Source organism: Passer montanus, unplaced genomic scaffold (genome assembly GCF_014805655.1).
Source record: "Passer montanus isolate IOZ18808 unplaced genomic scaffold, ASM1480565v1 scaffold36, whole genome shotgun sequence".
Taxonomy (NCBI): domain Eukaryota; kingdom Metazoa; phylum Chordata; class Aves; order Passeriformes; family Passeridae; genus Passer; species Passer montanus.
Genome location: NW_024368374.1, coordinates 5166656 through 5191619, shown reverse-complemented (window position 1 = coordinate 5191619; position 24964 = coordinate 5166656). Strand labels below are relative to the sequence as shown.

At 39.0% G+C, this 24964-nt stretch overlaps 1 protein-coding gene across 3 annotated transcripts in view; it reads left to right on the top strand.

Annotated features, from left to right (window-relative positions):
* The window catches only part of ENOX1 (ecto-NOX disulfide-thiol exchanger 1), a 357615-nt gene that overhangs the window by 63650 nt on the left and 269001 nt on the right, over window positions 1-24964 (top strand). For all 3 annotated transcript variants that reach the window (XM_039716750.1, XM_039716751.1, XM_039716747.1), the window contains exon 2: window positions 9791-9867. The gene's annotated coding sequence lies outside the window, so the exon portion shown is untranslated. The remainder of the gene's footprint in view (window positions 1-9790; window positions 9868-24964) is intronic.

The window sequence follows — 24964 nt, the reverse complement described above, 5'->3', positions numbered from 1 at the left end:
ATCTTTGTCCAGTCATGGACAGGCTTTGTGATGTGATTGGACTTCAGCCAATTTCCTTTGGAAGATTATTATACATTAGAATACACTTCATTATAAGAATTTTCCCCTGTCAGCCTAAACTTTACTTTGCTTGGTATAATCACATTATTCTTAGCTATATTTTCCTGAAAAACCCTATTAAAAAAATCCTTAGTGTGTGTATCCTTTCAGAGCTTGTAGATAATTATCATATTTCCCTTTCAATAGTGGCTTTAGTCAAGCTATACATATTTAGTTATTTTAATATTTTCCTATAAATCAGCCTTCCTGATGACTTTTATTGCTATCATTGAGCCAAATCTCAAATTCTTCTATTTAATATTCAAATAGAAAAGGAAGGACTGAATAAAGACTTACAGATTAGATCATGATGTCATTGAAAACCCATCCTTTGAACCAGTGTTTGTGCCTTCAGATCTGTCTGAATGCCAGCTCTCTTGAGGCAGACTTCAGTCATAAGATTTGTCTCAACTTTCTTATCTATGGCATAAGTGCCTACATCAAAGCCACTTTCCCTAGATTCCTTTTATGATCATTGGACCCTATAGCTGCATGCAATTAATCTAAGCTCTTTTAGGTATCCACATTTAGGATGAGATGAATTGAGTGTTGTACATAGAGGTATGTATTTCTCTCTGTCTAAGGTCTCTGTCCTGGACCTGACTTCCTTGGGTAGTTAAATACAGGGTGGTGGGTGTTTGGACACTGTGGTTCAGGCAGTGAGAAGAGTCAGTGCTGGCCATGGCAATGCCACCTCAGCTTCAAAACAGAGTAGGAATGAGACCATTTCTAACACAGTTGAATGGCATTGAATGCAACACACAAGTATGATGGTTGCATTGGATAACGGGGTGTATGAAACTGCCTTTTGCACAGGCATAGAATCACAGAATATCTCCAGTTGAAAGGCACCCCTAAGGATCATTGAGCCCAACTCCTGCAGGACAGCCTAAAACTAAACCTCGTGACTCAGAGCATCATCCAGATGTGCCTTAAGTTTGGACAGGCTCAGTGTTGTAACCAGTTCTCTGGGGAGCCTGCTCCAGAGACCAGTCACCTTCCCACTGAACTTCTTTGTGTCAAATCTGAGCTGAATCAGGTTTACCCAGAGAGTATGAGTCTAGATGCCAGATATATTGGTTTTCAAGTTTCTTTGGACTGAAGGAAATCTATGATCAATGCCTTTCATTTTCAAAGGCCTCTGCAAAATGGCTCTTACGTGACAGATGCCAATCGCTCTTCCCTTCTCTATCAGGTATTTCTTCTCTGCTGACAGCTTAGTGCTCACAATCCTCACTGCAGCCCTGGGCAGATGCAGTTCTTACTTCTAGCCACAGGTTATGGATTGCTCTTCATACACATCCAACCATTCCTGGTTTATACTGGAGTAACTAGGAAAAGAAATGAGCATCTGCCTTTTGCTTATTAGTTTAAAAAAAAAAGTTAAATACATTTTCCCACTGGTTGTTTGCCTTCTGTCAGACTTTCTGACAAAATATGCTAAGCCTCCATTCCTAATAACTTGTATATAATGTCCAGGAAATTAAACCTTTGTACTAAATTCCTTTGGAGGGCAAACATCAGAGAAGGAGGAGACTGTTGAAATTGAGGAATAATAACTGCTCCAGATAATATGTTTATTAATTAGTCCTGAATGAATTTAGACTGAACATTAACAGAAATTTTTCAAACATCCCAAGAGGGTGAAGCTCTGGAATAAACTCCAAGTACACTTAGTTGAGAAGAAAAACAAAACTTGAAGAGAGAATTTGGTAAATTTAGGGAAGTTTTTATGAGAATATGTAGAAGCATTTACAGGAATTGAAAAAAAAAAGACCAAAACCATCCAGGCTTGCAATATGAAGTCATAGTGTTACCAAAAGGGCTAAATGGGAGACTGGCCACTGTTCATGTGTCTGCACTATCATTTATTTCATGTTTAGTGCAGTGGTTAGTGGCGTCTGCTGGTTGTTAACAGAGGTCAGAAGCCCACAGTCCAAGGTCTGTATAAGAATTTCCTTGCTGTTGCCAGAGCCTTGGAGTTTGGGATGTCTCTTCCTGAAAAACATATGGGACTCTGGTCTTGGTCTTTTGTTGGTGATGCTAGGAAGGGCCTGTATGGAATGCATGTGTCTCTGTGGAAAAGACATGGTGTCGTCAGTCCTCTTGGGCAAAGCAGGAACAGAAACCTGGACAAGACCCAGTTCATCCTTCTGAGAAGTGTATTCCTACAATACTGCAGCCCAAGCCTTTTCCCAGCTGAAGCCTGTGCTGAAAGCTTGCTAGTCAATAGGTTCTGCTCCTAATTCACAGTAACTGGAACAAAATGCAGCTATCCTCATCATTCACAGAGACACGCAATCCTCAGAGACTGCAAGCCTACCACAGCATGCTATAAGTCATCGTGACACTGGCAGACAGTACAGGGCTGTCTGTTGGGACAGCTAGCTTTGAAGCATCAGCATACTGGAGATGAGAAGAACTTGAAGTGTGTGCTAGGCAGGTATTTTTAGCTGCCTTTTCTTAAAATTGCCCTGCTTTCCTAATACTGTTTTATCATCACCATGGTGAACTAATTCTGCCACTACCCTGTCTGCTAATTATTCTTATCTTGATAAGCTATTCCTCATTGGATCTGACTTTTCAGAGAATGACATCTTGGTGCCTGGCCTCATTTTCTAACAGTAGACATGAGCGACTGCTTAGGAAGACTTCCTAGACTCCTCTCAAGTTGTTTGATCTAGCTGCTCTTCACAGCTCCATCTTCTGTGCTGGTTCTGTGACAGAAGGGAACATTATAATTTTCTTTTTTTCAAGTAATGTAAGCAGACAACTGTGAATTGCATCTGGCCCTCATTATAATAGGTGTCTGTTTCAAAGAGGACTTGATGGTCCTCTTGTTTCTCTTAGAGATTTTTTGACTTACCTGTGGTCTCTAAGACACAATATTACTGGTGGATATTTCTGAGTGATTCCTCCTTTCATGCAGGAATGGGGTATTATAATCTTCAGATGTTATGGTACTAGTGTTTAAGGACTTTCCAAGACAAATGAATGGCATGGTCATACTGAATTTACCCATGTTTTCGTCATAAGTCTTGTAAAAGATATTACCTGTATTGAACTTATTGGAACCCTTTTTTTCATTCCAATTCCAGAGGTTTCCAAGAGTTGTCACTTTAATTAGAAAGGTAAAGGGTTAGAGATTTATTGCCTCTGTTGCATTCAGCTGTTTAGCTAGTCTTTGACTGAAGTGCAGTGCTTCTGCCTTGCTTTTAAAACCAAAAAAAACCCCAAAGGTATGAATTTTCTTATGAAATTTCTATTCCAACCTCTAGACTGCAGTAATAGCAGCACATTTCTTTGAATCTCAGACACTGTTGAGATGGAAGAAGGTGGCTTCAGCTCTGCATTGTCAAACCAAAAGCAGTGGCTGTGTTGTGTGCCTCCTCTGCCTTTGTCAGGCAGGTGGGGACCCTTCCCTTCAGCAGTATTGAGTAATGTTGCTCAGTAGTTCCACAGAAATATTTCAGGTTGGGAGTCTTAGGATGCTACTTTTGAGACATACTTCAGAGCAGTTGAGTCCTTTCTTGCATTTTCCCACAGATCAGGGAAAGAGGACATTTTCAGCCACTGGAAATTCCCTTTCTTTGAGTAGAAAATGGTCTGAAATCTAACAAACTTTTTTTTCCCTTCAATTTTTCTTTTTTTTAACAGGGAACATGGGTTTGTACTAGCTTGCCAAGGAGCTTATCAAAGCAAGGATTGCACTTTCTCATCTACCTCAGGTTCAGGATTGTCCCAGAGCCATTTGCTGTTACTGATTACGTTGCTGTCCAGCACAGGCAGTTTGTCCACAACAGTGATGGGTTAATATCCTCACTGCAATGGATGGCAGGAATCCGTCAGAGGGTAGGGATGTGGGACAGGATGGACTGGCTCTGCTTTCCACCTATTTTGTTAAAGCAGTACATCCTGATTTTAAGTGCTGCTGTTCCTGAAGAAAAAAGCCCTGACAAACCACCACAAAGTAACATGGTAAAAAATTGTTTTTGTGTATTATCATGTAGCACACTCTATTGCACAAAGTGTGACTGTATTTTTTTCAATGATGGCCTACAGGTTAATACAATTTATTGATGCTGTTTTCTTAAACTGAATCTGGAATCTGTATAAGAGGCTTTTTTTTGTACCCTAAAATCCATTAGATGTTACATCTTAAGGAAGCTATAAGAAGATTGACTCCCAAGAATAATAATTTTCTCTCTATTTCAGGGAAAAGTTGGAACGTTTAATTTTACTTATGATAATTAGTATAATTTTATATAGGTTCAGGAGATAAGAGAGGAGGTGTGACATGGAACTTCCTTAATTTGCCTTTATTACCTATATCAGCTGTGAATCTGTTGGCCTTGATGATCAGTCAAAAGGGGAGAGATTTTTCTGTACTTGTAGATTTATGTTAAAAAGAACAAATTTAAAATAGGGATGGTAATGATGGAAGCTGAAAGAGTTATTTCGAGAAATGAGGTAGGATAAAGGAAGGCTTCTCATGTTCATTTATTCCCTGATTTTAGTGTTTGACTGAATGCAAAGCTGGAGGAAAAAATCTGAATACAAAAACAAAAGACATAAAAATGAGAACTTCCTACTTTGTTAAATATTGCTAACTGGCATCTAGAAGTGATACTGGCATCTAGAAGTGATACATAGTGTTAAAGATATCACCCCTTAATTGTCAGTTATATAAACTCAAAGCTAGAAAAATGTTATAAACACTCACTCTAATGTATATTCATTTGCACAGAAATAAAAGCTTTTTACACGGTGCCTGGCACATCCTGAATATTTAGTGTAACAGAATGGAAAGGATTTTACAAGTTAGTGCCTTTAAAATGAGGAGATCACAATACATTTCTGACATGGTATTCCATCTTGGACTCTTATTTTACAATTTATTTAATTCTCAATGCAGAAACTGTACTCCCATGATAGAGAGATTTGAGAATCCTGCACCAAGTACTGCTCATCTTGGTCATTTTGCCTAAGGCACTGAGCAAAATTTGTGTCTAGCTTTGACAGTAACAGCAATTACGTCTGTTTTAACAGGAAACATCTAATGCACAAAGGACCTAGTGTACAAGTCTTGTGAGGACTTGTGAGGAGCGGCCAAGGAAACAAAAATTGTTTAGCCTCAAGAAAAGGAGGCCTAGGAGGACCTTACCCCTCTCTGCTTGAAAGGAAGTTGCAAACTGGTGGGAGTTGGTCTCCTCTCCCAGGTTACAAGCAATAAAACGAGAGGAAACGGCCTCAAGTTGTGCCAGGCAAAGTTTAGATTGGATATGAGGAAAAATTTCTTCAGTGAAAGGATGGTCAAGCGTTGGAACAAGCTGCCCAAGGAAGTGGTTGGGTCACCAGCCCTGGGAGTATTTAAAAGTCACGTAGATGTGGTGTTCTGGCACATGATTTAGTGCTGGCCTTGACAGTGCTGAGTTAATGGTTCGACTCGATGATGTCAGAGGTCTTTATAACCTAAGTGATTCTATCATGCTGTAACATAAAGTAAGAGTTGAAACTGTTTATATCTTTGACTACTACACAGGGAATTCTCCTCACATAATATAACCAAGAACCACCCGAGAAAGTGTTACCTAGTGTTCGTTTGCCTTTTATGGTCCCAGCATGAGAGACACAGAGATAATCGTGGCACTTCACAGTCCTCTTTCACACCTGCCTGGCCTTAAATGTAAGTGGTAAAGCCAAGATCCAGGAACTTTGCACTTTCTAGTTTCTGATGCACACATACTGTGCCGTGTTCTCTTTCATGTGTTGTTTTTCCAAGGAAGAATAAATTAGAGAAGTTCTGGTTATTTTTCCACAAGGTTCTTAAAGGGTGATTGTGGGTTTTAGCTTCTGTGACAAAACACAAGTGTATTTTTACACATTTTTTTTTCAAGTCAGTTAATGAAAGGAACTTTCAGTTCTCAGGAGGGATAAAGCTCTGAAAATGTTGATTTTTTTCCATCGAAAATAATTTTAGCTTGTAAGCTATTCTTTCCTTATGTTGATGGAAAAAAAAAAAGATCAAATTTATAGATCAATAATGTTGAAAACAGGAGCAGCAGCAATCATCCTGGATGCATGTTGTTTTCTGGTGCACTTTCATATCTGAGCATTTCCTCATGCTGTAAATATCAGCCTGACTTGCACTCAGGCTTCAACCTCACATCAAGCAGCAGCAGAAAAAAAGAGGGGCTGTTTAAATGCAACAAGGCTTGGAAAAACCAATTTTTTTACAAGTGCCAGCATGTCAAAACACTGAAGGAAAATATTGAAGAGTACCAGTGTGCTTCCAGTTTGTCTTTTGCTGCATGTTTTTTCTATTGAATAATCACATCTTCCAGTGCCTAAAGCAGTAGTTCTTTGTATGTAATGTGTGCTTCAGGGCATTCAAGAAAAAAAAAAAAAAGATGGAAATTATCTGGAGGAAATGGAATCACTTTATTTCAAAGACAAATTAGATTGATCTATCTTATCATTCTCCATAGATTTCATAGGCATGTTACTTGTTGAAGTGGTATCAGGCATTTTATATATTATAGCAATTTGCATACGTTCATTAAGCTGCACTTTGTGAAGCTCTCTGACAGGGGCATTTGATGAATCCTTCTGTGGACTGCATAGCTGCTTTATGTGGAGCAATCTGTTAAATCATGCCTTTGTCCTTCAGTTTGTCAGAATCAGTAAGCGAAGCAGATGTTAATAACTGTGGGAGAGTTTGGGGTTTTTTGGTGTTTGCAGAATATGGGATAATATGTGAAGGGCATAGAATGTGTTTGTAAAAGCGACAGCTGGTGTTATTAAAGACAGAAAGTCTGCTACAAGTGAAAACTTTCTCTGGCATCTTGTAGCAACTCCAGGAGGTTTTTTGGAACAGTCAGGTGGGTGGTCAATTCTAAAATAAACCCTGCTAATATTATGCACAGCAAATTGTGTGTTTGTACTTAACACACAATTGTTCCTTACCTTTGGTTGCAAACATTCTGTCTCAGGGCTATCTCAGCCATGCAATAATTCATAGCATTTCTCTGTAAATACGTTGTAAGAAATTCTCAGGTCAACAATCCCCTGGAATGTGTCTGTGAGAAATGTAATTTCATGCATTGTCAAATTAGTAGGGTTTTACACCTGGTGAGTTTGAAGGTTACCTTTATGACCCAAGTTTTGCAGGACATGACATTTCAGTCCCTGGAATCTCTACCTATTGTCGAGGTCACTTGGCTGAAGATGTTTCAGCCAGGGAACGGCCTATATTTAGGTGGTTAACATGCTACATCTGATGGGTGGTAATTCCTGTCAAGGTGTGGTGAGATGAGTGCTTATTATCAATTGCAGAGGCATTGCAAGTGAAGGTAAAATGGGCAGGCATAAATTGGGTAAGAAATGAAAGGGATAAATAAGAGGGAAAACAGATTAGGGGGTGCCTCAGGGGAGGCCAGCAGAGGTGGAGGTGCTGATCTCCTTTCCCTGGGGACCAGTGACAGGACTCAAGGACATGGAATGAAGTTGCAGGGAATTTAAGACTGGGCATTATGAAAGGGTGCTTCACTGAGTGGGTGGTCAGCCACTGGAGCAGGCTCCCCAAGGAAATAGTCACAGCACCAGGCTTGTCAGAATCCAAAGACTGTCCGGACAATGCTGGCAGTTATTTGGTCTAGTTTTAGGTAGTCCTGCAAGGAAGAGAGAGCTGGACTCAGTGATTCTTGGGTGTCTTTCAGTTGGAGATTTTCTGTGATTCTGTGTGGAAAAAGTTGTTACAAGGCTAACTGATGAGGAATTTGAAAAAAGGAAGGACATTACCGTAGACAATAAAGGGTAAACTTTGACCACCTTCTGATCTTGCAGATTTTTATTGGTATTATCTAATAAGTAGCTCCCACTTATTTTAGAGGTGGTATTTTGCTGAGATTCACTTTAATGACATTCTCTTTGTGATTATGCATTATTGTGGAAATCTCTTTTGGGGAATTGAGTAGGAGGTGCAAAGGGTGGAGATGTAGTGATGTTACTCATGCCTGTGTGATTGAATCTGAGCTTCTGAGCCTGGCTTGTCTGCAGCTGACATCAACAGCAGGAATGTCTACACAGTGCATAGAATAAATAATCCTAGAAGTTGTCATATTTGTAGTGATTGCTTGAAAATATGTAGAGAAGACCAGTGAGGGATTTCTGTTGTTCTTGCACATGAAAGTAGGCAGCAGCCACAAATCAATGAACTGTTCCTTTTGTAAGAAGAATTGGCAGAATCTTTCATGCTGTTGCTGCATAAAAATTTCTACTTCTTCTATTCCTCAAAGTGAGTCTATCTTTCTGTCTGATTATCTTGCAAAAAAATGAGCAGTGAAATAATTATCCATGCTGATATTTACATTTCATCTCTCTGCTTGAAAATTACCAGCTCACAGAAGGGAACAGAGGGAGTCCAGGACTCCTTGGGTGGGCTGATCCTTTGGAGAAGCAAATGTCTGCTCTTCAGCTGGGACACATAGGTGCTCCCAGCCAGGAGACCATTGGTGCATGGTGGGTGTAGATAATTTTGTAGCTGATTCTCTTTGCCTTCACAGGGAATTGTGTGGTAGGTACCACTAGGACAGTTACTGTGGAAAAACTCTGTGGAAAGGAAAGAGACAAGACTTTTTTAATATATGTTCTTAATTATTTTTAAGAGCTGTGCCTGTGTGGCAGTCTTGTGTGAAATAGTGTTTCTTGTTGCAGAATGCCAAGTTGCCAATAGTGCCACCAAAATACTCAATAGACTGTGTACTAATGCTGGTGATTGTGCAGAACAGAGATCAGACCAAGTGCATTTGGACATATGAACTTTCTTCCCATTTTTTCTTTTTTTTTCTTTTCTCCTTTGTCCTTTCATTAGTCTATTGAGCCTATTTCTTTCTACTGCTGCATCTTCTTCCTTTTTGCTTTGTTAAGCACATCAGGTTTAATAAATGCATTATGCTCAGGGTCACTGTGTGAGAATAACCAGGAAAATTTACAGAGACTCTGGGACTAATTGTGATTAGGTGTTATATCTATCCTTGCAAGGATATACATCCAGAATTTCACACCTGTGACAGAACTGCCATGTTCAGCATTTTTTGGACATTAAAGAAATAATGTACTTAAGGATACCCTTGATTTTTCATGTGGTTTTCCTATTCATGTCACTGTTCTGCTGCAAGCTGAAGGCAGAATACTCCTTAAGTGTACATAAGGATGCTTGTGGTTTCCTAAATAATTTATATTTTCTGATATGCCACTGGCAGTTTTTAATACTCAATATGTTGTGTTTGTTTTTTCATCACAAATGATTGTAGCAAGATTACTATTGGAAAATTTGGGGCTTTTTTTTAATTTCATACTCAATATGTTGTGTTTGTTTTTTCATGATTGTAGCAAGATTACTATTTGAAAATTTGGGGCTTTTTTTTTTTGGTTTTCTGCTAATTTTGAACTTGTGTAGAAGTTGCTTCAAAATCTATACAATTATATACCTTAACTGTAATGTGCTATAAATTACCAGACCATCATTTTTATCACCCACAACATGCCTCAGGTGATGCAAAGCTTCAGAAGGACTGACTCGTGGGCTCATTTCTAAGTAGTAATTTTGCACAATATATATATTTTTAATTTTATATGCTTAAGTCATATACTTTTAATGACTTTATATATATATAATCTTTTTTATCAGATCTTGGATTCTGAACTTGAAGCGGTTCTTCAAGATTATATGCTTCTTGAAACTCGGAAGGTATCTGCAATAAATAGGTACGTGTAATGGATACATTCATGCTTTGTGTTGGATGGTTTGAGCTGTGTGAGTTTTGTTGACAGTTTAATGCTGAGCTTCTTACAGCTCTTGATAAATCTCAGTTGCTGAGAGCGGGACGGTGTGATGGATCTTTGCAGGCTGAATTTTCAATAACACATGGTTATTGTAGGACAGAAATTTGGAAGGGTCTGATGTTCACAGTTCCTCAGAGATTAATGTTTAGCCAAACCCACAAACTTAACTTCAGAGTGAACAAAAAGGTGAGTCTCAACAAGCAAATAAGGAGATTTGAAGGTAAAATCAGTGAGAGGAAGTGGCTCTTCTCTTGATCCCTCCCTACCTGAGGCTGTGCTTCATCTGGCTTTATATCTATGTTTCCTTTGGGGCTTTTTTGCAACTGTTGAAGGTAGTAAAGGTATGAATATAACTAAATGTGGGAAGGAAATGACTATAAAGGTTGAAAATTTGGGTACATTGAAGCTCCTGGAAATTTTCTTCTTAGGTGTTTCAGTGATGCTCACATCTTACTTCAGTCCTTTACAGAAAATATTCAGGCAATTTCAGAAATACATTCTTGCATATAACAAAGCAATTTTCAGGTGATTTCTTTTTTAAAAGTCAGGTCACACTTTATGGTTCTTGAAGCTCTGCTGAACTCCTAGCAATGGAGAAAGTTAAATGAGAGAAGATTTAGAAGTTCTTATTCTTTCCAAAGAGTTCATAGACCTAGGCAATTTTTTTGAGATTCAGTTCAGTTTGAAAGAGTGAAAGGTTTCTTGAATACTGGATGTAACAGCTGGACTTACCTTGATCTGTGTAAGAAACTTTGAAGAGATTTAAAAATGGGGAGGGGTTAAATGCTTATGCATGAAATTCACAAAAATGGATTTTTGCACTATGTTGCTTATTCTGTAAGGATTTGAATGGAACGTATCTTCACAGTGTGCTTCACCTGTAGGTCCCAAGATATTTAGCAAAAGCTGGAGAAGAACCATTGTCTCCAATTTATGCATGGGGTCAAGTACCTGCTTGGATCACCTAATGTCCTACTGCTAGAACTCTTGGATGTTCAGACCTGTGTCCAGGCCTGTCAGAGGATCCCATAGGAAGTCTAACCATCCTTTCAGAGTGTTTGCAAAAGATCAATGTTTCCGATGTTTATGTTTTCCTCATATTTCTTATATCTATTGGCGTGCCCTTACTGCTCTCTTTTGTGATACATTTCATGACTCATTTCTTCTGCTTTGTTTTCTACTTTGCTTTCTTATTTTGCTTTCCTATGTTTTCTCCTCTTCTTAATTCATTTGCAGTCTCTGGAGATTAGCTGTAGTGAGACCTTACACAAGGAGGAGTTTCAGGAAAAAAAAATCATAGTGGAATGAGCTTCCCTTTTACTGCCTCTCTAGAGAGCCTGCTGTAAAAGGCAACTTGCTGTCATTCCTGTAAATTTTCTTCTGCAGCTAGCTCTGCTGGGTGTCCCCTTTGTGCCCTGTGAACATCTGTGTTGCAGCTTACGTCTGAACCCAACTGGAGAACAAATGTGTGAACCTGCTTCTTATTTTGAGCAGAAAGCTGCTGCTATTAGTAAGGCACACGGCCCTGGTTCACCTGTGACTTCTTAATCCCCAGCTGGGAGAGAACCAGCCGTCTGGATTCTCCCCTCCTGCCAGCCGTGCCCTTGTCCCCGGGGTAGCAAGTTTACCTGCTTTCCTCCAGACACTGTCCAGTGCCTGTCATTTTGCAGCACTCATTTTCTCCCTGAATTTTCCCTTTTGTGTCATGCAGGAAGGAAGGAAGGAAGGAAGGAGTGAGCACTGCAGGACTTTGTGACATAGCTTACTTTCTGCTGCTCCAGAAAACTTCTCCTTGCATGCACACAGTCATGCAGGCACCACCCTTCTGCATCAGCAAGAAATCATTAATCCTTGAAGTATTCAGGCTCCAGGGATGCTGGAGCAGAAGAGAAAGCTTCATTTGCTAGGCTGCACATAGGGCTTCCAGGAAAAGTTGACAAGGTTTCTGTGCCAGTTTTGGACACAGCACAAGACAGCTCACTAAGCATAAATCAGGAACTTAAATTCAAAAAGACTTGCTTTACCCAACTTTTCACTATAAAAGGAAAAAAAAAAAAAAACCCAACAAAAAGGGGTGAAGAAAAAGAAGCAGCAGTGCTGCCCAGTTTGCAGAAGTGCTATCCTACTTGGGTGTGCTCAGGAGTGCTTGAAGTGTATAGGTGGTGAACTGCAGTCTCCGTGGCATATGCGTGTCTCCAAGAGAAAAAGGAAATCTGTTGTGTCAAGCTGGCTTCAGCTTATGCTCGCAGGGCTGTTGTGACAAGCCTGGAAGGTGCAGGAACTTTTGTGAAAGATCAGGTGTGATAGCAGAGAGCGACTGTAACACTTGGGGGGAGGAAGCTGGAGTATTTGAGGTCAGGCTAAGACAGCAGCCATCAGCAGGCAAGGGAACACAGCTGATTTAGCAAGAGCATGCACCAATTCAACAGCTTTCCTCAGATATTTGGGTTGGAGCAACTCAAAATTAGCAAATTCCTGGCTGACGTTGCTGAAAAGGCTACTGGACAACTTTGTTTTCCTTGTCATTACATGAGCTCCCTTGTGGTAGAAGGGTATGTGAGTTTCAGAGCTTTTCAAGCCAGGTTAGAAAAAGTTGGCCCCTTTCTTTCCAAAACTATCCATCAAGGCAGTCCCAATGCACCCCAGACATCTCTGGGTGTGTGAATCCTGTGCAGGCAGTGGTCTCCCCTGTTCATTTTGTGAATGCATTTGTTATGGAGGGAAGGGCTGGTCTGGCTGATTGTATGGCTGTAAGTGCTGAACAGCAAAAATTTTTAAACAAAAAAATCTGGTCCTCTTTAAACATTGGCGGACAGATATCTGTCTTCCATCTGTGGCAGCCTCTGCCAAACAGCAGAAGAACTGCAAAGTTTGTGCTCTGAAACCTCAGAGGAATAACTGGCACTCTCCAAATTTTTTTTTTTTAAACTTCACACAAATCTGAAACGTTAAACACAGAAAGAAATGCTAAATGTGACAAGCAGGCAGAAACTGGGAAGTTCAGCTGGAAGGGCTGTGCATGGAACAAAGCCCTGGCACAGGGCATGGAGCCCCTCAGCCCTGCTGCGTGGTCGTTGCTGTCGAGTGACAGCCGGCAGTGGTCACCAGTTGTGGAGGCAGTCCTTTGGCTGCCCCCTCCTGTAGGGGCCAGGGAGCTGGCTGGTAGTCTTGAAGGCACGTATGGCTTGTAAGAGCCCTCCAGAGCTGCAGAGTGACTTACACCATGTTGAGATGTGACACCTGGAAGGGGGACACTGAATACATACTCTATACCAACTAAGCAAATTAGTTTTCTTTAAAGAAAAAGGAGGCATTCTGATCAAACAAAGAATTTTCAGATACAAACTGTCAGGAAATAGTCTGAATTCTGCACTGAGCTTTCTTAAAAACACAAATATTTTACCTCTTTGGAAACACTTTCAAACGGACTTTTTGCTTAGTGGTGTTACCAGGAAAAAGTAATGCATGGATCTTCTATTCTGTAACCAGTAGGGAAGTAGTACTTCTGCCTTATCTGACCATGATTTGATAGAAAAGTTTCTCTGGACACGTTGCTGGCTTATGTTCAGCTGGCTGTCAACCAGCACCCCAAGGTCCTTTTTACATCAGGCAGCTTTCCAAACCATTTTTCCCAAAGCCTGTAGCATGGGGCTGTTGTGACACAAGAGCAGGACCCAGGACTTGGCCTTGTTGAACCTCATACAATTGTTCTTGGCCCATCAATCCAGCCTGTCCAGATCCCTCTGCAGAGCCTTCCTGCCCTCCAGCAGATCACCATTCCCACCCAATTTAGTGTCCTCTGCAAGGAGACTGAGGGTGAACTTGATCCCCTTATCCAGACCATTGATAATGATATTAAATGGAACTGTTTAATCAATTAGACTGAGATATTTGGTCTGTTCTTGCTCTTACTTGAGACTGTGTCCAAAAAGGACTGTTTTCACTGGGCTTGAATCAGTCTCATGGAGCAGCTGGGAAATAAAGCAGGACTGTGCATCAGCCATTATGAACTGGGCAGTAGAAATTTGCTTTGGTTAGGGAAAGTGTCAGCTTTTAGCAGTTCCCTGTTAATTTTTAATTTGCTTCCCCATCTAGGCGCACTGTATTTTTAGTAATATGCACCTCTGCTGTGTTGTGCTTTTTACCAATCAGAGTTATTTTGCTTTTCTGACTTGGCATGGTGTTGCATCTATTTGTCTCCTTTGACAGAGCTAGGAAAATGTGTGTTTACGATAGGTGATTACAAGGACAGCACTTTGGTACCTGGGAGCAACTTGTCCTAATTCACTGGAGCAGTTGTGGCCAAGTCCCACTGCTAAGCATGCTGTACACTACCCAGCAACACATGGTGTTAATAATTGAGGATGTCAATAATGGGTGACACAATTGTCAGACTTAAAAAATAAAGGACTAATAAGGAGCTTTGAAATAGTCTTGTTTGAGATTGGCTGCTGTTTGTTGCACCATTAATTCTGAAGAGGAGTTTAATTCCAAGTGCAAGAAAATGGAGGAAAATGAAGGTACTTCTGCTTAAATGGATTAATGAGTTTGAGTATGGAAGAAAGCAGCAGTCCCCTATGTGAGTGTGTTTTGTCCATGTTACGTTGCTCACCCAGCTGGGTGTCACCTGCATGGATCATTTCAGTAGACCTCCCAAACCTCCCCTGCAGAGTCACTGCCTGTCCCTACATCCTGTGCATGCATGGGGCGTAGATGGTAAATGTCCAAGTGGGATTTTTAACTTGAGCACTCAGGAAACCAATGCCAACAATGAAGAAAATGGATACAAGCTGCTGTTGGTTCTGTTATGTTTTTGCTTGAGGAAAATGTTTCCAAATTGGAGAGGCAGGTGCACACTAATGTGGTGCTTTTTGTGCAGATACTAATGATTCCTCCTGTGCATCCCAATGTGTGTCCCTGTTCACTATGCAAGAGTTGGATCTGGAATCCTACCCACACAGAAAGTGTGTGGTAGCCAAATGTAGCTACACGTGAACAAAGTATCCTTATTTTGTCAAGCTAAAATACCCAGCACAGAGTATCATAAATTGATCCCTGGAGTACAGACCTACAATATAAACTGTAGTACTTTGAATGTATGTGTGTTTTAATCACATTGAACACTGTGCAGCAATTTGTAGTGTATTACAGCTGACAAAGTATTTTACCTCCCAATAACTAGCTAGTGTAAATAATGTTGATATTTCCCCCATATTTATAATTACATTAATTGCTTTGTGTATTAATAACAGTTAAGTGTCAGAGCCCAAGCTGTAGCTGCCAGTAATCCACATGCAACTTGTTTGCATATTCAAACTACAAAACTGATGAGTAATTGCCTTTATTGCTATTGCATATCACAGCTCAAATTTTGCACAGAAAAGCCCACTGTTACCTAAATATTGTAATGTTCAATATCAAATCTAGTGCTAATAGAATGTTTTCCAGAAATGAAGAGCAACCCTCTAACAGATCAGAAGACATCCAATGAAAAGTAAAGGAATAGTTCATTTTAGCTAGGAAATGTGATTTACTTCCAAATAAAGCTAAGTTTTGAAAAAAGATGTTTCCTGCTGTGGAAAGTAGCATTTTTCAGAGCCAAAGCTGGAACATCCATATGCAGTGCAATGTTTTTGTTTTGTAATGTGAGATAATTGGGCTAACGGAGTGTCACAAAGAAGCATTTGAGGATTGACTACATTTTTCAAACAGAAGCTATTTTTTGGGAAAGTTTCCAGAGAAATAATTGTTCTGCTTTACTGTCTTGCGGACTTAAGCATTTTTATTCTTAGAGACAGCAAATAGAGATTTCAGGTAAATCTTGCTAAAACTTCAGTTGAAGAAAGTAACTTCTTCAGCTTCTAGGAAGTTTTTTTTTTTTTAGTTTTTTTGTTTGTTTTCCTCTTTGTTTTTTTTTTTAACTTTAGTTTTCTTTCTTGGTAGTTATGGTGCTTTGTGTTGAAATCCTTGTTGGAAGCCAACATTTAATACAGTTGATGGTTTTGAAATTTTGCAAACCACTAGCATTTGTGAGGGCAACAGAGTGAAGAGTCAGTTCCAACTTAATATTGCAGATGTACACTGAATTATCCAGGGAAGAGCAAAGGTTGATTAAATTCACAAAATAAGGTGATTCACAGTTTTCTAAATATGTCACTCAGCCTAAAATTAACTCAATTATTTACCAGTCACACACATGCTAATGAATCCTGACAATCTCAATTGACCTGCTATGATGAACTTTGCTGTCACCTAATATTATTCCCTCTGTATTTTCACTGAAAAGAGTGATTGTAGCATTTATCACATGCAAAACAAAAAAATGCTTGAGGATCATATTATTTTTTAATATTTGCAATTCCAGGGCACTAGTAAATTAATTACATTTAATTAGAGGCACTTCTTTTTTTTTGAAAGTGTTTCCTAAAGTTTAGTCCCACAGAGATTTTACATGTGATAGTGATGAAAGTGGCTGCTTCTAAGGCAGCATCAATGATACAATTTGAGAAATAAAGTTAAGCTTATCTTTTCATGCAAAATGTGACAAAATTATAGCACTTTGACTAATATGGTAAATAAGATTTATTATGATTGCTAAAATTAGAATCACCTTGGAATGCCATTTTTGGCATTTAGTGTTACCAGTAGCTATAAGAAATTTATAAGTTAGCCAAAATAGTACATGAGTTTATCTACTTTCTTACTGAATACAGAAATATGCAATTTAAATAAAAATGTGATTATTCTGGATTTGTACTTGAGTTATGGGTAAATCTCCAAAAGGCTGCCCTGGATTATGAAACAGTATCTCTCTTTCCCTTTCCAAGGTTTTTGCCTCAAAGCTTTACAGAATCCTGGATGAAAATCAACATTGATCCATAAAATGGACATCACTGTAGCATCCACATGGGTAGGGCACAGCAGCTGAAAAGATTTCTGGCCTGCGGTTATTTCTGTCAGGAAAATGGAGATAGATAAAGATACAGATATATAGTATTTAAAGCTGCTGGGCAATGCTAGGCTACTTGCAGACAGCTGCATGTTCAGCCTCTTTTGCTAGAATGGTTAAGCGGCTAATTAAGTGGACAAGTCAGGTCTCAGCATACCCTCAGGGAGAAGACTGCTGTGTCCCAGCCTCCTGTGAAAGTTTTGGGAGAGATGGGTTTGAAGCTGCAGCAATCTCATTGTGAGTTGTGGTGGTGGCTGTGAGGTGGGGCTGCTAGAACCCATTTTACAGGATTTTACTCAGTGGCTGCCAACCAGAGAAACATAAAAAGTTAAAAAAACCCCGAAAATTTCTGAAAACTGAAACTACAGCATCATATTTAATTGCATTTTTTTCTAGGTAGTTCCAAATTGTTAATGAATTTGTTTAGAAAGGTGCTTGCTCGATGTTTCGGGGTATTTTTTAATATTTTCCATGATTTTCATACTTGATTCATTCAGTGACATCAGCTATGGTGACCAAACAGTTGTTTCCGTGGTGACAAATTGCAGTGTTACAAGCATGCTTGTATGAATCAGGTAAGAAAAACAGATCAACTATAAATGGAGAAAATTTGCTTGCAAAAATAAACCAGAAATATTTGCTGAAAGTTTTCTGGAGAATGGCTTGGAAATCTGAAAATGATTTTAACATAGGTGTGTCTTCAGTTCATCCAAAAATTCCAGCATGGCTGGTTTTATAGTGAAGCACAAAGGGATCTGTCAACATCTGGTGATGGCAGCCACATGGAGAATGCTTTAAGTAGATAAGTAACTTCATAAGATGTGTGAATTAATTCAACTGCAATAAAAAAGAAAATCTATAGCTTCTTGCTCATCCTCTAAAGTATGACAGCCAGCATCACAGCTCATTGTGATTAAGGTCTATCTCTCTAATAAATTGCATCTTAAAAGAATCTTGAATGCTTTTGTTATGTCACAGATACAGTTCTGATTCCACAGGGGTGTAAGCCAGGACTTGACCATTGAGAATTAAAATGATGGAGCTGCATCAGGCTTCTATAAATACAGGGAAAGGTGACTTGTCATCTCTATATGTAAAAGGGACGAAATTAAGGACACCCCAAATTGTATGTTATATGGTATACTGTATTGTCATGGATTAAAATGTATTTCGGGGTACATGGTAGTAATGCCAAAAAGACCCTGGATATATCTAGTGACAGTATGAATTAATTCCATTCCCGTCATGACAACTCTCAGTGGGAATATTGTGCTTTGGCTGGGCTCAGACGTTATTTCCAATAAGTATGGAAATAATGGCTCACGGTGCTGCAAAGTGCTAGGAGATCTCCAGGGAAATCTCATCAGATAATGTGATAGGTTTGAAATTAATTCGTGTCCCAACTGTATTTACACAATGTACAGTTGTCTCTCTGACGACTTATAAGGAAAGGTAAATGCAACCATCCTAAATCAGTGCAGGGACTTGCTGCAATATGCGCTCTTGGTAGACTATAGGTATTTTTCTGAGTTGTACAGAAAGTCCAGACAACTCAGAAAATGGTTCTATAACTTTCTTACACTGCAGACTTTTTGTTGTCTTGTTTGTCACCTCATTGTGCCACATTATCATCTTTCTTGCATTTCTTCTTCCCTCCAGTTCAGTAGACATGAATTTTCACATTGTTCTTTCAAAAATCTGAAAGGAAAAAAAAACTGTTGAGAAATTCTTGCTTCTGGTGTAGGTGTGACCCAGCTATAAATTTATACATCAATATATACATACACCTGTCATTCCTAGATTTATTTTTGGTGAAGCCTTCTTTATGGCACTGTTCTGGCCTCTTTGCAGGCTGGTTTGGGATTGTGCCAGGCTTTGCCTGGTCAGCTGTGCAGAACTGTGTCATGTTAGGCCAAAGAAGCAAGGGATTATCATCCATGGAAGAATGTACATAGCTTCACCATATTTATAAGTAGTGAATGTCTCAAGAAACATATGACAAATTTGCAAGCCCATCAGTTGAGTTTCTTGAATTGAGCCTCATCTGGGAGCCATAAGCTAAAAGCTCAAATATGGATCCTTGTAAGATTTGAAGTGTGCAGAAAATATGTTCTTTAGTGAAGAAATCTTTAAAGGACTAGGAGAGGAGTGGTCTTCTTCAGAGATATGCTTCTACCTTCAAGTTTGAATACCAAGGCTGAGTGTTTTTGGAGGCCTGGGGCAAAAGGGAAGTTAGAACCACATACGACGTGCAAGGGCTGCAAGCCTGAACTAGAGCTTTACTTTTTTTAAAACTCCGTGGCTTCTGACATTGCTTTTGCGAACATGGAAATAAAATACACATAATACTGTGCATACTGCAGCTTCTCTCTCCTCTCACTGGTTTTACTTTGTTTGTATCTGGCTTCCACTTTTAGCTTCAAGTCTTTCCTTCCTTCCCATTGTAAGAGAAGGTATTTTCTTCTCCAAAAGGTATTTTCTTTGTTCCTTTGTAGATTCTTTGGTTTCCTCAAAGATTCAGTGACACAGAGAAGAACCCCTAGGATCCTTTCTGTTGACTTTTCTTCCTTGCCTTTTCTTTTTCTTTTTTTCCTTATTTTATGTGCTTGCATTCACTCTTAAGACAATTCAGTTCTCCTCTTCATTCCTGTAGCCATCAGATGTGGCAGGAAAAGGATTGATCAGGCAACCTAATTTCTGTCTCTGCAGGTTGGTTACATTGATGGAAACATTTGGTACAATGGTTTTGGTTTGCTATAAACTCTAATTCTACTTAAAGCTTCTTCTCCCCCTTCATTTTGATAGGATCAGTGCATCAGCAGTCACATCTGGCACTGGAGTCTTAATGCAGTAGATACCAGGCTGCCTTTCAATAATAATATAGAAGAGAAAACAATAGAAAATCAAAATAATAATTTATTTCCTATATTACTAATTCTTCCTGATTCCAGTTGTCTTTATCACTTATCAAACACATCTGACTACATATTAGAATCTCCTCCATTTTACCTGATAGGTACAAATACAGCCTCCTTTATTTCTACTTCTTACTACCATGGTAGCTATATTTTCTATGTAATTAGGAATTGTATTTTTCCCTTATAAGCATTTGGGGAGGAGAAGGGACTGTGTAGTTCTTTACTCTTCTTTAATTTGCTGAGCCAAAGTAGTTGGGATGGGACATGCACCTCCAAAGAACCGTTCACCAAATTCTGATCAATCAGTCAGTGAGATGACCAAAAGTGAAACAGATTGCTGATGTGCCTGCTGCTGACAGCACAAACACAAGATAGTGATGTTGCAGCAAGAGGGTCTGCGGAATCATTATGACTGGCACTGATGTATGAGAGGGAAAGAAATCAGAGTGTTTCACTGTTGGGTTTGTAAGTGGCAGTCTAGAGAAAAACAGTGGTTTTCAAATGAGTAGTTTAGGTATTTTTAAACTTTATATGCCAAGAAATTAATAATTTTAGTATCTTTCTTAATGCTTTCTGAAGCATTGAAAATATGAACCTGAACAGTGTATGGTGCTTTAAAATTGTTTAGCATAGAGGTATTTATCTATTTGTCATGAAGAAGGAAAATTAATAATCTTCTTTGTGCACTGAAACTTTTATACTGAATGTTTTCTGAAATTTCATTATGTAGAAGCCCTATGGAAGCTGTGCTGTCCAAAACATTTTTCTTTTAATGTACTGTTATGTGTGCTTGTTCAAACAAAGAAATGCTTATCTGTTGAAAAGATAGCAGTGATAAATTACTTCAGCTTTCATGCTTACCTACTGTTTTCCATTTGGCATTAAATTCCTAGTTGAATCCCAGAGGCAGATACATCTGAATTCAAAAAGTTACCTTGCTGCCTTTTTTTTTTTAGCCAGCCCCTCTGTCCTGATGATAAAAAAAGGAAATTTAGTCATCTAAACCATCCTTGTATAGTTTTAATCCCACTAGATGTGAAAAGGATTGCAATTTTTACAATTTTCTCTGAACTGTATTAATTTTCAGAGGCTGTGCAGGACCTCTACCTTTAGTGTCACAACAACAGCACTTTAGATATCAACAGTTTAAATATCAATTTAATTCAAATAGCATGCAAATTGAGCTTTCTATACTTACCCTATCTCATTATGGATAATGCTGCATATGCTGTGTTAATCCTTTTGAAAAATTATTGACTCCTGAATAACTTTCTTTTACTACTATAAATCATATCTTCATGATATTTTTTTTCCTGTCATTGACTTTTAAGTTCAAGGGTCTGTTTTACTTTCATCAGAAAACAAATTTCTCTCTGTGCTTAGCATGAAATATCTGGGCTCGTGTTTTCCATTTTAATGGAAGTTCATCACTCTCCCCTGCCTTCTCCTCACTGAATAAGTGATACTTATGCAATGCACAGGTGGAGCATACAAAAACAGAAGAGTAACAAAACAGTTTAAGAAGGTAAAAGTTTTAAAAGGTAACATGACGTAAATCAGCTGTATTAGCATATCTGAATGTGTAAGAAAAAGTAATTGTGAAATCTTGCCTCATTTGCCAATCTTTACCATGCATTAGTTGATAGAATAATTGTTATTTCCAAAATACCAACACTGGCTCTTAAGCAGGAGATGCTGTCTGTCCTAGCTGACTCTTCAGATGTTTGTCTTAATCTGCATTTTTGCTGATCCGTGTCGCTTGCCCTCTGAAGGGCTGTAGACATCTGCTTGCCAAAGAGGTGAAGTTTCTCACACTGCTTAAGGAGGAGAATTTCCTGCCCTGGGATGAACAAACATGCACTTGACCAAACTCTCAGCATTAATGTGTGACAGTTTCTATCTGATGATACATGTACTAAAATAGAATAGTTTGGTGGGAAGGCACATACAAAAGTTGAACTGAAAAGTTGGTACTGTGCAACAAAAACCAAGATATGGAACATCTCCTTTTGTTAGGTAAAATTCTGCTAGGCTCAATAAACTACTCATTGTTAGAATTATTATTAACATCACTACTATTATTATTTTTGGACTCCAGCTGGGTCCTCTGCATTCCTAAAAGGATTATTTTTAGTGTAAAATCCTACTAGGAAAGGTGCACTTTTAAATAATGAAAGTCAAGGACGTTTAGCATCTTGCAGAGCTGGCTCTACAGCAAAGGCAATATTACTGTTACTTCAGGGCCATCAAAATTCAAGCCCTTCACAGGTGGAAGTGCTGTCTGAAAAAATGATTTTGAAAATGCTACTTCACATTAAAAGTAGCTGGAAAAAATTGTCCCCAGGATGGTATTATCTGTATGTAGCCAGTAGTTTAACAAGGAGCTCTTCCAGACATATTTCTTTTGAAACAAAATCTGTTTTCTGGAGTACATTAGCCTGCAGAGGAGAAGAAACAGGGAAGCTATTAATATGTTTTCCCATTTAACCACAAATGCTCCTAACTCTCACTGAGAATATAGATAGTTCTCTTTTGGCAAGCAAATGCCTGTTAAGGGCACTTTGCTGGATGCATTTGTGCTATTCTCTAATCTTGGTAGTCTGCACAAATGGGCACAATCCCCAGAAAAATGACAGCAGGTGTAGATTAATTAAATACAAGAGCTGCTCTGGCTTTTTAGGTAGAAGGAGAGAGCATGCAGATCACCTCCTGCTAATGGCATGGTTGACTTTCTTTGTTAATTATTCCAGCCCTGCAGTCCTTCGCTTTGGTGAGGGCAGGTTTTTGGTGGTGGGAGTTATAATTAGTGGTATTTGGCCAGGGAATACCCTCCAAGTTAACAGAGTCAGAGTGCTGCAATTATTTTTTCCCAATGGAAATATATATGTTTGCATATATGTATTTGGTTTGTTGATAGTATTTAGACTGGGTAATTTGAAATGTGAACGAAGCAGGTAAGATGTATTTTGTGGAGTCTGAGATCATCTTTCTTGTGGAAAATCTTTCTGAAATTATTGCGTGGTTAGTAGGATTCAATCCATGCTACAGATAAAAGAGGCTGCTGTTTAAAAATATTTTGATGAAGCACAGACACTGTCACATCTACATGGTATGGTGGATTTCTTTGTGCTTGGAAAGTACTCCAAGCCTGTTGAAGACAAGCAAATAACCTCAACTTTTTTACGCTTCCCCTTCCTCTCTCTCTTTGTCTTTCCTCTGTATTGCTAGTATTGTAAAAATGCAAAAGTCTTTGGCATGCCTTCATGCATAGTACAACTCAATGTGAAAGTTTTGTGATGATGAAATCATCAAGAGAAAGCAAGAAATCAATTTAGCTATATTGTTATTACCATATTTTTAATAAGTTAACCTTTGGAGACCAGAGTTTCAGTGGACTGATGATGCATCACAGCAGTGAAGCAAGTGCTTCTTTGAGGTAGTCATAGGGAAACAAAATATTCTGCCATCAGGCTCTTGCCCTCCTCCTCCCCCATTCCTAACAGCAGCACAATGTTTACTGTTGTTAGTGGCCACCTGCTTCCCTTCAAATCCTCCTCACGCAAAACACAGTCATTTCAGAACAGTCATTATACGTTTGGAAACAGCAAAGCAACTCTCCAAACCCCACTGATTGTGTTGTATAGCAACTCCACTGTATGCCATTTCTGCTGCTTGGAAGGCTGGTAGCTGCTTGGCAAGCTAAAGAAGAAGCTTCTTCCCAATAACAGTGTTTTTTCTTTTGTCCCAGAGTGTGGTATTATTTTTCTAGTGGTATGATTAGGAAAGAAAATATATACAAAGCTTAAGAAATATTCCAATGTATTTATAATACAGTATTATGATGGGAATTAAATAAAGTCACTCAAGTGCTTGAGTTCATTCAAGTACTTTGGGGGCTTTTAAAAAGAAATAATTGTTGCATAGAAAGTCTTGCCTGAATAGCAATTATTTGATTAAAAGAATACTGGCCCAGGTCTTGTGCTTAGCTTTCTATGAGCTTAACCATGCAATCATTTTTATTGCCATTGTTGAACCTAGATGGGTTTAAATAGGGCTTCTCCCACGTAGGTTCTTTAATGACACATTCAAGGAAGAGAGCACAAGTAAAATGAAATGAAATCCCGAACCCACATCTCAAGGAAGAGGGTGGGACGGGGTGTGAAAGGAACCCTGGAGCTGTCGGGAGCGGCAGGAGCAGCATTACGCAGCAAGGAGACCAGAGAGCTGGAGTCTTTCTGAGGATGGAAAAACAACATTCTTCCTGCTGAGCGTCCTTTGCTTTGACTGGATGCAGTTGACATTCTCTCTGAACCTAGTGCTGCCTACAACAATGCTTCTAAATGCAGCTGGCACCCGTTGCTGCTGCCTACAAGCAGTTATAGAAAGCAAGCTGGGTTTCTAGGTTTTCCTAGACCCACACTACCTAAGAAATACAATTTCTTAACTGTACATAAGGAGAATAAAAACAAGATAAATGGAAAAGTCATGCTAAGATCTTTGTAAAACTTGAAAAAACTTGTATTCTGTCAGTTGAAATCTGAAGTGGTGAGAAGGAATGACATATTGCATTGTGGCAGATCTCAACAAGGATTGAGAAAGGGTGAGCCTGTAACACTCTAGGCAAAGCTTCGTGCACCTGGAAACATTCTTGTTTTGCAAAGTGAATAGCAGCTGATTGTTAAAGCATGATTGCTTCTGATGGAAGGAAAAATGGCTAAAACTCTAAAATGAAATATAGTAGAAAGTAAGTTTTAGGAAGATTTCTGTCTGCAAAAGCCTTGTGCTATAAAATTCCTCTTGCCAAGAAAGGAAGAAGGACTTGACAGATAAAAAAATAGTAACAAACAAGCACAGCTTTCCCAGAGGTGATGGAAATATGCTCAAAGCAATGATGCAAGCCCTCAGTGGTGATGGGTGTGTTGCCTGTATCCTTTGCCTTCCAAGGAAGTGCAGAAATACTCAGTGCATCCTTAATAGTCTGGAGAGGCTTGGCAAGAATTGTCACTGAGTATTTATTTGAAATGTAGTTGCAGGGAAGTGTGAAGCAGATATTAATTTAATCTCAAGAGTACAGAAAGATGTGAAAAAAAACCACCCAAAACAACTCAGAGGTGCAATTATTTACCTTAAGGCATCTGATTTTTACAGGTTA